This window comes from Triticum dicoccoides, chromosome 3A, assembly GCF_002162155.2.
Source record: "Triticum dicoccoides isolate Atlit2015 ecotype Zavitan chromosome 3A, WEW_v2.0, whole genome shotgun sequence".
Lineage (NCBI taxonomy): Eukaryota > Viridiplantae > Streptophyta > Magnoliopsida > Poales > Poaceae > Triticum > Triticum dicoccoides.
The window spans coordinates 223,032,971-223,042,399 of NC_041384.1; positions in this window are offsets into that span (position 1 = coordinate 223,032,971).

Sequence of the window (9,429 nt, forward strand, 5' to 3'; positions counted from 1 at the left end):
ACTATCATCTGCCAACTATCCTTACTTCTGGAGCCTATTTTTTTGTGTACTTGTGCCAGATTACATAAATGCACGCACCATATTACAGCACACATGAGCTCTCTCATCAGAATCCAGTGATAGCACACAAGTGTTTACAGGGGCGCCCCTATATTAGAATATCCTCTGCATTACAAAGATAATTTCACAACTATTTATGTTTTCATGGTTCTGAGATATTATACGAAATTACAGTGAATATCTGAATCCGCGCATCAGAAGAATATTGTGGAACACTGCAATGACTTACAAAATTGGCACCAAGGCATTGAGTGCCATTCTGGATGCAATGAAACTCATACGCTCCCCACCTATAGATTCTTGTTCAGAATATGATCCTAATGACTATTCTAACCTCAAGGAGCCAAAGGCAGATGTCCTGTCATGTTCACCCATCAAGGTGCATGCTCTAATTTGGCAAGGTTTTATTGATTGCGTGTATCTTGCATATGTTGTCTTGCATTTATTCTACTTTGTTGCACCGCCATCTGCTTAGTTTACTCATCATATATGTTGAGATGCCATGCCCATCCATTATCAATACATATTCCATCTGTCATCATACCATGTTTTTCCACTCAATTGTTGTTCTTGTGCATCAGACATCAAAAAGGAAGAGGGTGATTGCCGAACCTGAAGGAGCACCAGCAAAGTCCTTGAAAAACGTGGTTGTGCCGAAGAAATCAGACAAAACCCCACTTATATTGGTTGTACAACCAGTGACACAAAACATAGGACTGACTCCAGCAGACTGTACCCATACTCTACTGGCCACACCACTAGCCCCACTACACAGAACCTGCACTGCAGCAAAAGGTATGCCGATTTCAGTTGCCATAGCACTAGTCGTACCACAGGAAAATCCCCACTCCAGCAAAAAGTACAGCAAGTCCACCGGCCGAAGACCTATCCCAACTGCAGAGACGGCCAATTCCTGCAGATTGGAACCCCATTCCAGTTATTCCCAGTTTAAAAGACAATGCTTTCAATGTTGTTAGGGACTACATGCATATATTCCCATCATTGGAAGATTATAGTGAAGAAAAACACCATTTTCACATCTTCCTGTCCCAGTTACGTGTAAGTGCTTTTATTCATGATGATTATTTTCCTGTTTTCTACTGATTGAACACATCAATGACTTACATTACACTGTTGTAAGTAGGCGAGGGTCAATCTGGATAGTCATGACGAGCAAAGCTTGCTTGCGCTTTTCAAGGAAGCATTGCAGCAGTATTAGTGTTACCTGAGAAAATCACACTTTGATGGCAGGTCTATAAATGAATTTCTGGTGAAGTCTCCTATGCTAAATTTAGAAGATATTGAATGGAAAAACCTTGTTATGCACTGGTCTCGTTCCGAGGATGAGGTATTGTCTATGATATCGTATGACAATTTGAACTTCTACTTTTCCACATGTACCTTACGGATCTTTTTTGCAGGAAATCTGCTCGAAAAAGAATTCCGGTTTGAAAAGAACGACATGATATCACAAATATGCTGCCCGCTGCTTTGCTCTTGTTAGTACATGTTGTCCTGTATCACTGTACTTGCATACATACCTGGTTCATTATGTGACAGCAGTATGCATGATAGCTTGCTTATCAATTGTTCGCTCCAAATTATCTAATCTGTATGAATGGTTACATTAGTGTAGAATATATCCAATGCCAATGAAATTTTTTAGCTCTGCATTGTTCTTGTAAGTACCTGCTATCATTTATCAGTGTACTTATATTGACAAGTAGTTGTTCATGTACCATCACTCTGCAACTTATTTTCCTTTACCCTCCATTTTCTACAAATAAGATATATATTTACTCTTACCATAAGGTTGGATAACACCGATGGTACGGAAGAAGTTTAGCTCTGCATTGCTCTTGGATGAACCTTTTGCTTGTATCGATGTACTTACATTTATAGCTACTTGGTTATGTAGCATCACTCATCATCTTATCTTAAATATTCTCCATTTTTTCTTATATTGTCACATCTATATTTACTCTTAACAAAATATAGAATAAAGGCAATGCTTATGAAGAAGATTCTGTGGTAAACTTCTTGAATTCCCCCCCCCCCCCATCAGCATGGACAAGGGATTTATAGAGCCCGCCTTCACCAATAATGTAAGTTTGTCCTTCTCAAGCCTTCAAACATTGTTGTGTATATTTGGTTAGGCATGACTACAACAGCTGTTTATTTTTGGTGTTTGCATCAAATTGCATGTTTAAAGTTTATTATGTACTCCAATTCATAAGCAAAAGTTTGTCCTTATCAATTTAAGTTTTCAGTTGTACAACCAAGTTCCTTCTTCATACCATGTAAATTAAACTATACAGAGCAAGTGATCTTATTTTGCCAATCTGAAATGGGATAAATTGACAGCACAGTAACCATTGATACTTATGAGTTCTTGATCTGTAATCCAGTGGTGTCGTGAAGCTGCCAACTCCTTCACAATGTCATTTCCTGCCATGTCTTGACCTGAACAATACCATATTGTGTTAATGATATTTTAAACTGTGTCACTTTATTCGTCAGTAAGAAATATGATGAATTGTCGGCACTGATACTTATATGTGCAAAACCTATCATATGTCTTCTTGTTTATCTTTCAGAGTGAGGAGGATATAAGTGTCAAACAAGTGCAGTCTCACCAGCTTGCTCAGCTGCTTGCGCTGCAGCTCCCGAGCAGGGCTAACCTTTCTTGAACTCTATTGAAGTGTTGTCGGTTTTGTATATTATTTTGTCGACGTGTTTAGTTGCACTGGTGGCGATCTTTGATGCCCAGTGTATGTAATCTGTTGTCTGCTTGTGCTTTATTATCATAGTGGCAAACTTTGATGCCCAGTGGATGTAATATGTCGTAATTTCTTTATTGTATAGTCTAGGTTTTTTTCTTATTCACGATGTTGTAGTTATTTTACTGTATATATATATATATATATATATATATATATATATATATATATATATATATATATATATATATATCCTGTCTTCGTAGTAAACTGGCCAAACGGCCGTCATGCAAATCACCTGTATGATCCGCATCATGGGCCCCGTCATCTTGGTCCGTTAACAGGCCTAAATGTAAACTGCCCCACTAGTAGATTCGGGCCTTTAATAGGCCGAGTAAACCGCCGGCCTTATTTTCCCAAGAAAGCTCAATGGGCCTTTAGGAGGCTGAAAAGTAGGTTGGGCTTGAAACGTGCCGAACATCTCACGGGCCGGCAGTAAGCCGAAATAGACCCCGGTCCATGAATGTGCCAATCAAATCATGGGCTTATAAGAGGCCAAAATTGTCTCGGTCCTTGTTTGGCCCAATCAGATTATCGGCTGCGAGTAGGCCGGATGCAAACCGGGCCGTAGTTAGGCCCAACTATATGACGGGCTTTTAACAGGCTGAAATTAATATAGGACCAAAACTTTAAACGGGCCCTTAACAGGGCGAAACTAATATCAGGCCAAATTACTAAATGGGCCTTTAGCAAGTGGGCCCAAAAGCATAGCGTCCAGTTGACGGGCCGAATCTGATATGGGCCATAATTTAGCCCAAAGCCTCTTAAAGGGTCGAACCTGATCTGGGCCGTAATTTGGCCCAGAACGTGGTAGGCTTTTAACGGGACGGATCTCATATGGGCCATTATTAGGCCCGGAACGTGGCAGCCAGTTAATGGGCCGGCCTACTAGGGTCCTCAAAATCGTGTGGGCCTACAGCTGGGCCGGCCCATTAATGTTGGTGAAATCTCGTGGGCCTTTAGCTGGGCCGACCCATTATGGTCCACAAAAATCTTGTTGGCCTTCACCTGGGCCGGCCCATTATGGCCCGCAAAAATCTTGTGGGCCTTTAACTGGGCCAGCCCATTATGGCGCGCAAAAACTTGTGGGCCTTTAGCTGGGCCGACCCATTATGGTCCGCAAAATCTTGTGGGCCTTTAGTCGGGCCGCCCCATTTAAACTTTATGGGCCACTTTTGGGCCGGTCCACGTGTTAACATATCATAGGCACATCTCGCCCATTGGATGAGTGACACATGTGCCAACGCGGAGCTGACACGTGTTTCCTCCGGCCAATGATGATTTTACACATGGAAAATCCCCATTGATCCGGGCTGTTAACGGGTCATCGGATCCAAAACCGGACCCGATAGCTTAACGGTGTTCCGTTACGGTGAATGCCACATGTCGATCACCCTTGACGATAGCACTTCTGTGATGCGTGATTTATCGTCATGGAAGTGGACACTTCCGTGATGATAATTTTGGTAATGTCATGGAACACTTCTATGACAGCACATGTATGACTATCTTGATTCTGTCATAAATTTGTCATGGATGTACATGCATGACATAAAACATGACCTACTGTGACAAACATGTATCATCATGGAAGTTTATTTTTTTGTAGTGCCTGCTGTTGGTAAAATGCTGAAAGGGCTTTTGCGACATCGCGTTCCTCCTCTAGGGCATCTAGGATGTCCTGCCGATCAAGCTCGGCTTCTCTCTCTTCATACATACGCACTCGAGGTGAGTCATGAATAATATCGCAGGGCAATACGGCCTCTGCGCCATACACCATGAAGAAAGGTGTGTATCCGATAGTACGGTTGGGCATGGTCCGCAGCCCCCAGAGTACGGAGTCGAGCTCCTCAACCCAGTGCTTGTCTGATTCTTTCAAAGACCGCACTAGTCTGGGCTTAATGCCTCTCATAATAAGACCGTTGGCTCGTTCGACTTGACCATTGGTTTGTGGGTGGTAGACGGAGGCGTAATTGAGTTTAATACCCAGATTAGTACACCATGTTTTTACCTCGTCGGTTGTGAAATTAGAGCTATTGTCGGTGATGATGCTGTGTGGGACACCATAACGGTGCACAACACCGGATATGAAGTCTATCACCGGGCCGGACTCAGCAGTTTTGACCGGTTTAGCCTCTATCTAGTTAGTGAATTTGTCCACCATAACCAGCAGATATTTTTTCTTATGGCTTCCCCCTTTAAGGGGTCCAACCATATCCAGTCCCCAGACCCCGAAAGGCCAAGTGATGGGGATAGTCTGTATGGCAGTTGGGGGCAAGTGGCTTTGGTTGGCGAAGAGTTGGCATCTGACGCATCATTGGACGAGGTCCTGTGCGTCTGCTCGGGCCGTCGGCCAATAAAACCTAGTACGGAAGGCCTTGCTAACAAGAGCCCGAGCTATGGCGTGGTGTCCACCGAGACCGGCGTGAATTTCCGCTAGAAGCTGTTGCCCCTCTTCTTCGGAGATACATCTTTGAAGTACTCCGGTGGTACTTTTCTTGTAGAGCTCTCCGTCGTGAACCTTGTAGGCCTTCGAGCGCCGGACAATGCGGCGAGCCTCATTCTGGTCTTCGGGGAGCTCCTTCCTATTAATGTAGGCCATGAAAGGTTCGGTCCATGGAGCAATTACTGCCATAATGAGATGGGCCGACGGTGTTACTTCGGTGGCTGAGCCCCCGATACTATCGGTGTCTTCGGGATTTGGAGTTGTATTCGGATCTGGACTATTGTTGCTGCCCTCCCCTTGCCACACCACAGATGGCTTGAAAAGCCTTTCCAGGAAGATGTTGGGTGGGACGGGGTCGCGCTTAGCACCGATGCGAGCAAGGACGTCCGCCGCTTGGTTACTTTCTCAGGCGACATGATGAAATTCAAGCCCTTTGAACTGAGCCGACACTTTTAATACGACATTACGGTAAGATGCCATCTTTGGATCTTTGGCATCAAAGTCGCCATTTATTTGAGATATGGCGAGGTTTGAGTCCCCGCGCACCTCCAGGCGTTGTATGCCCATGGATATGGCCATCCGAAGACCATGCAGTAGGGCCTCGTATTCGGCTGCATTGTTAGAGTCTGTGTATAATATCTGGAGTACATACTGGACGATATCTCCAGTGGGGGATGCTAACACGACTCCCGCTCCCAGCCCTATCAACATTTTGGAGCCATCAAAAACTCAAAATACATAACCCAATTGGAATATGCACCATATTCTTCAGGGAGTTCGGCCTCTGTCCATTCGGTGATTGTGACGCCCCCGATTTGACCGTACACTAATCATACATGCAAACATGTACGATCAAGATCAGGGACTCACGGGAGGATATCACAACACAACTCTACAAATAAAATAAGTCATACAAGCATCATATTACAAGCCAGGGGCCTCGAAGGCTCGAATACAAGAGCTCGATCATAGACGAGTCAGCGGAAGCAACAATATCTGAGTACAGACATAAGGTAACCAAGTTTTCCTTAAGAAGGCTAGCACAAACTAGGATACAGATCGAAACAGGCGCAGGCCTCCTGCCTGGGATCCTCCTAAACTACTCCTGGTCGTCGTCAGCGGGCTGCACATAGTAGTAGGCACCTCCAGTGTAGTAGTAGTATCATCGACAGTGGCGTCTGGCTCCTGGGCTCCAACGTCTGGTCGCAGCAATCGAGTATAGAAAGGGGGAATAAGGGTATCATATGTGGACTGAACTGCAGAAAGCCGGAATAAGAGGGGGATAGCTAGTCCTTTCGAAGACTATGCTTCTGGTAACCTCCATCTTGCAGCAGGAGAAGAGAGTAGATGGTAAGTTCACCAAGTAACATCGCATAGCATAATCCTAACCGATGATCCTCCACTCATCGCCCTATGAAAGAGTGACCACCGGTTGTATCTGGCACTTGGAAGGGTGTGTTTTATTAAGTATCCGGTTCTAGTTGTCATAAGGTCAAGGTACAACTCCGGGTCGTCCTTTTACCGAGGGACACGGCTATTCGAATAGATCAACTTCCCTGCAGGGGTGCACCACATTTCCCAACACGCTCGATCCCCTTTTTTGGACACACTTTTCTGGGTCATGCCCGGCCTCAGAAGATCAACACGTCGCAGCCCTACCTAGGCACAACAGAGAGGTCAGCACGCCGGTCTAAATCCTATGGCGCAGGGGTCTGGGCCCATCGCCCATTGCACACCTGCACGTTGCGTGGGCGGCCGGAGAGCAGACCTAGCAACCTCCATTACAAAGGAAGTTGCGTTACGCGGTCCAACCCGGCGCGCGCCGCTCAGTCGCTGACGTCGCGAAGGCTTCAGCTGATACTACGACGTCAAGTGCCCATAACTGTCCCCGCGTAGATGGTTAGTGCGTAAAAGCCAGTGACCAGACTCAGATCAAATACCAAGATCTCGTTAAGCGTGTTTAAGTATCCGCGAACGCCGACCAGGGCCAGGCCCACCTCTCTCCTAGGTGGTCTCAACCTTCCCTGTCGCTTCGCCTCAAAGTAACAGTCGGGGCCGTCGGAAACTCAGGCCCGCCACTACCTGGATGGAGCCACCTGCCCCTTCAGCCCCCATCTTTGAACAGTATCAAGTAATGTAACAGTATAAAGTATACAACATATGCCCGTGATCACCTCCCGAAGTGATCACGGCCCAGTAGTATAGCATGGCAGACGGACAAGAGTGTAGGGCCACTAATGGAACACTAGCATCCTGTACTAAGCATTTAGGATTGCAGGTAAAGGTAACAACAGTAGTAGCAAGGACAGGCTATGCATCAGAATAGGATTAACGGAAAGCAGTAACATGCTACACTACTCTAATGCTAGCAGTATAGAGAAGAGTAGGTGATATCTGGTGATCAAGGGGGGCTTGCCTGGTCGCTCTGGCAAGGAGGGGTCGTCAACACCATAGCCGAACTGGGGGTCGCCGGCAGCGGTCTCGGGGTCTACCGGGAACAAGTAACGGAGAGGAAACACAATAAATAACAGAGCAAATAAAGCAACATAAAGCATAACATGGCAATGCGCGGTGCTAGGGGTGACCTAACGCAGTATGAGGTGATACCGGTGAAGGGGGAAAACATCCGGGAAAATATCCCCAGTGTTTCGCGTTTTTGGACAGATGAACTAGAGGGGGAAAGCTGCGTGTTTGCTATGCTAGGGATGTGTGGCGGACAAACGGATTGCGTATCCGGATTCGTCTCGTCGTTCTGAGCAACTTTCATGTACAAAGTTTTTTCATCCGAGTTACGGATTATTTTATATTAATTTTTAGAGATTTAAACAATTTCTAAAATTAAATCTATTTGAAAATAAAAGGCTAAATTGCTATGGGTACACATAAGTGTACCCAGCAGAGTGCGTAGAGGCTGCCAGGTGGGGTCAGTTGACCAAGTCAATTGCCCAGTCAGCAAGTACAGTCAGCAGTCAACTATTGACTTTGATTGGTCAAACTGGCCAGTGGCCCACTGGTCAGTGGCAGTGATTATTAACAATCTTTTAGTTAATCTAATTAGATTAATTAGTGAGGTGGGGCAAGGCTGTCAGTGACACAGGGCTAACCGATTTAGTTAAGAAATTAATTCTGCTTAATTAAGGGGGGAGGGGGTAGCCACTAATAACTGGGGATGGGCCCCATCGGCAGAGGCCAGAGGCCATGCCTGGGGCGTACGCACGGCCGCTCACAGAGGAGCACCGGCGGCCGGCCCCCAGTCGGCACAGCAAGCGAGCGGGGGGCGAAGCCGGCGAGGAGGGGCGCCGCGGCCGGCGCTAGCGGCGGGCGGAGGCGGCGGCGAGCACGCGCGGTGGACAGGGGTGGCGTGGGGCAGGCAACACGGTCGGCCGACACGAGCGGGGGGAGGGGCGGGAGCGGCGGCAGTGGTGGGCGCGCACGGGGAAGGCGCGCGAGTCTGCGGGCGTGGGCGCAGCCAAGGGTCGGGGCTGCGCGCAGGTGATGGTGGGCGCAGCAGGTGCGGACAACGGGCGCGATGCAACGACGGGCGGCGGAGTACAGGCCGACACGGAGCTGCAGCAGCGGTGCCGGTAGCAGCTGCAGTGCGGGGCGGGGAGCAGCGCAGCACGGGGCGGCGAGCACGAGTGCGAGCTCAGACGCGAGCTTCGCGGGCAATGGCCACGGCGGTGAGGTCAACCGCGGCAATGAGCTACGACGTTGGTGGAGACTACTGTTGTGTGCACGAGAACGAAGGAGGAAAGGGGGGTCGTGGGGAGCGCGGCCTCACGGTGATTCGACAGGGAAGGGCAGCGGGCTCGAGGAGGCTTCGTCGGCGACGAATCGAACGACGAGGTCCGGCGATGCAGAGGTTGAAGGCGACCTCGCGGGGCTTGGTGGAGAGGCTCCCAACCTCTATGGGAGGCACCTGGAGGCGTAGAGGACGAAGGCGGTGGCACTGGAGCCCCCCGGACTAGTCGGTGTGGCGAGCGGCGAACGGTGGCCATGTGCACGGCGGTAGTGCGACGACGACTACGCTCAGACTCGCGGGGAATTTAGGGGAAGAGGGGGAGAAGTGCGAGAGGGAGTGGCGCTAGGGTTTGCCGGGGGGTGCTCGGGGTCCTTATCTTCGCGGGGCACCGCCGGATGGCC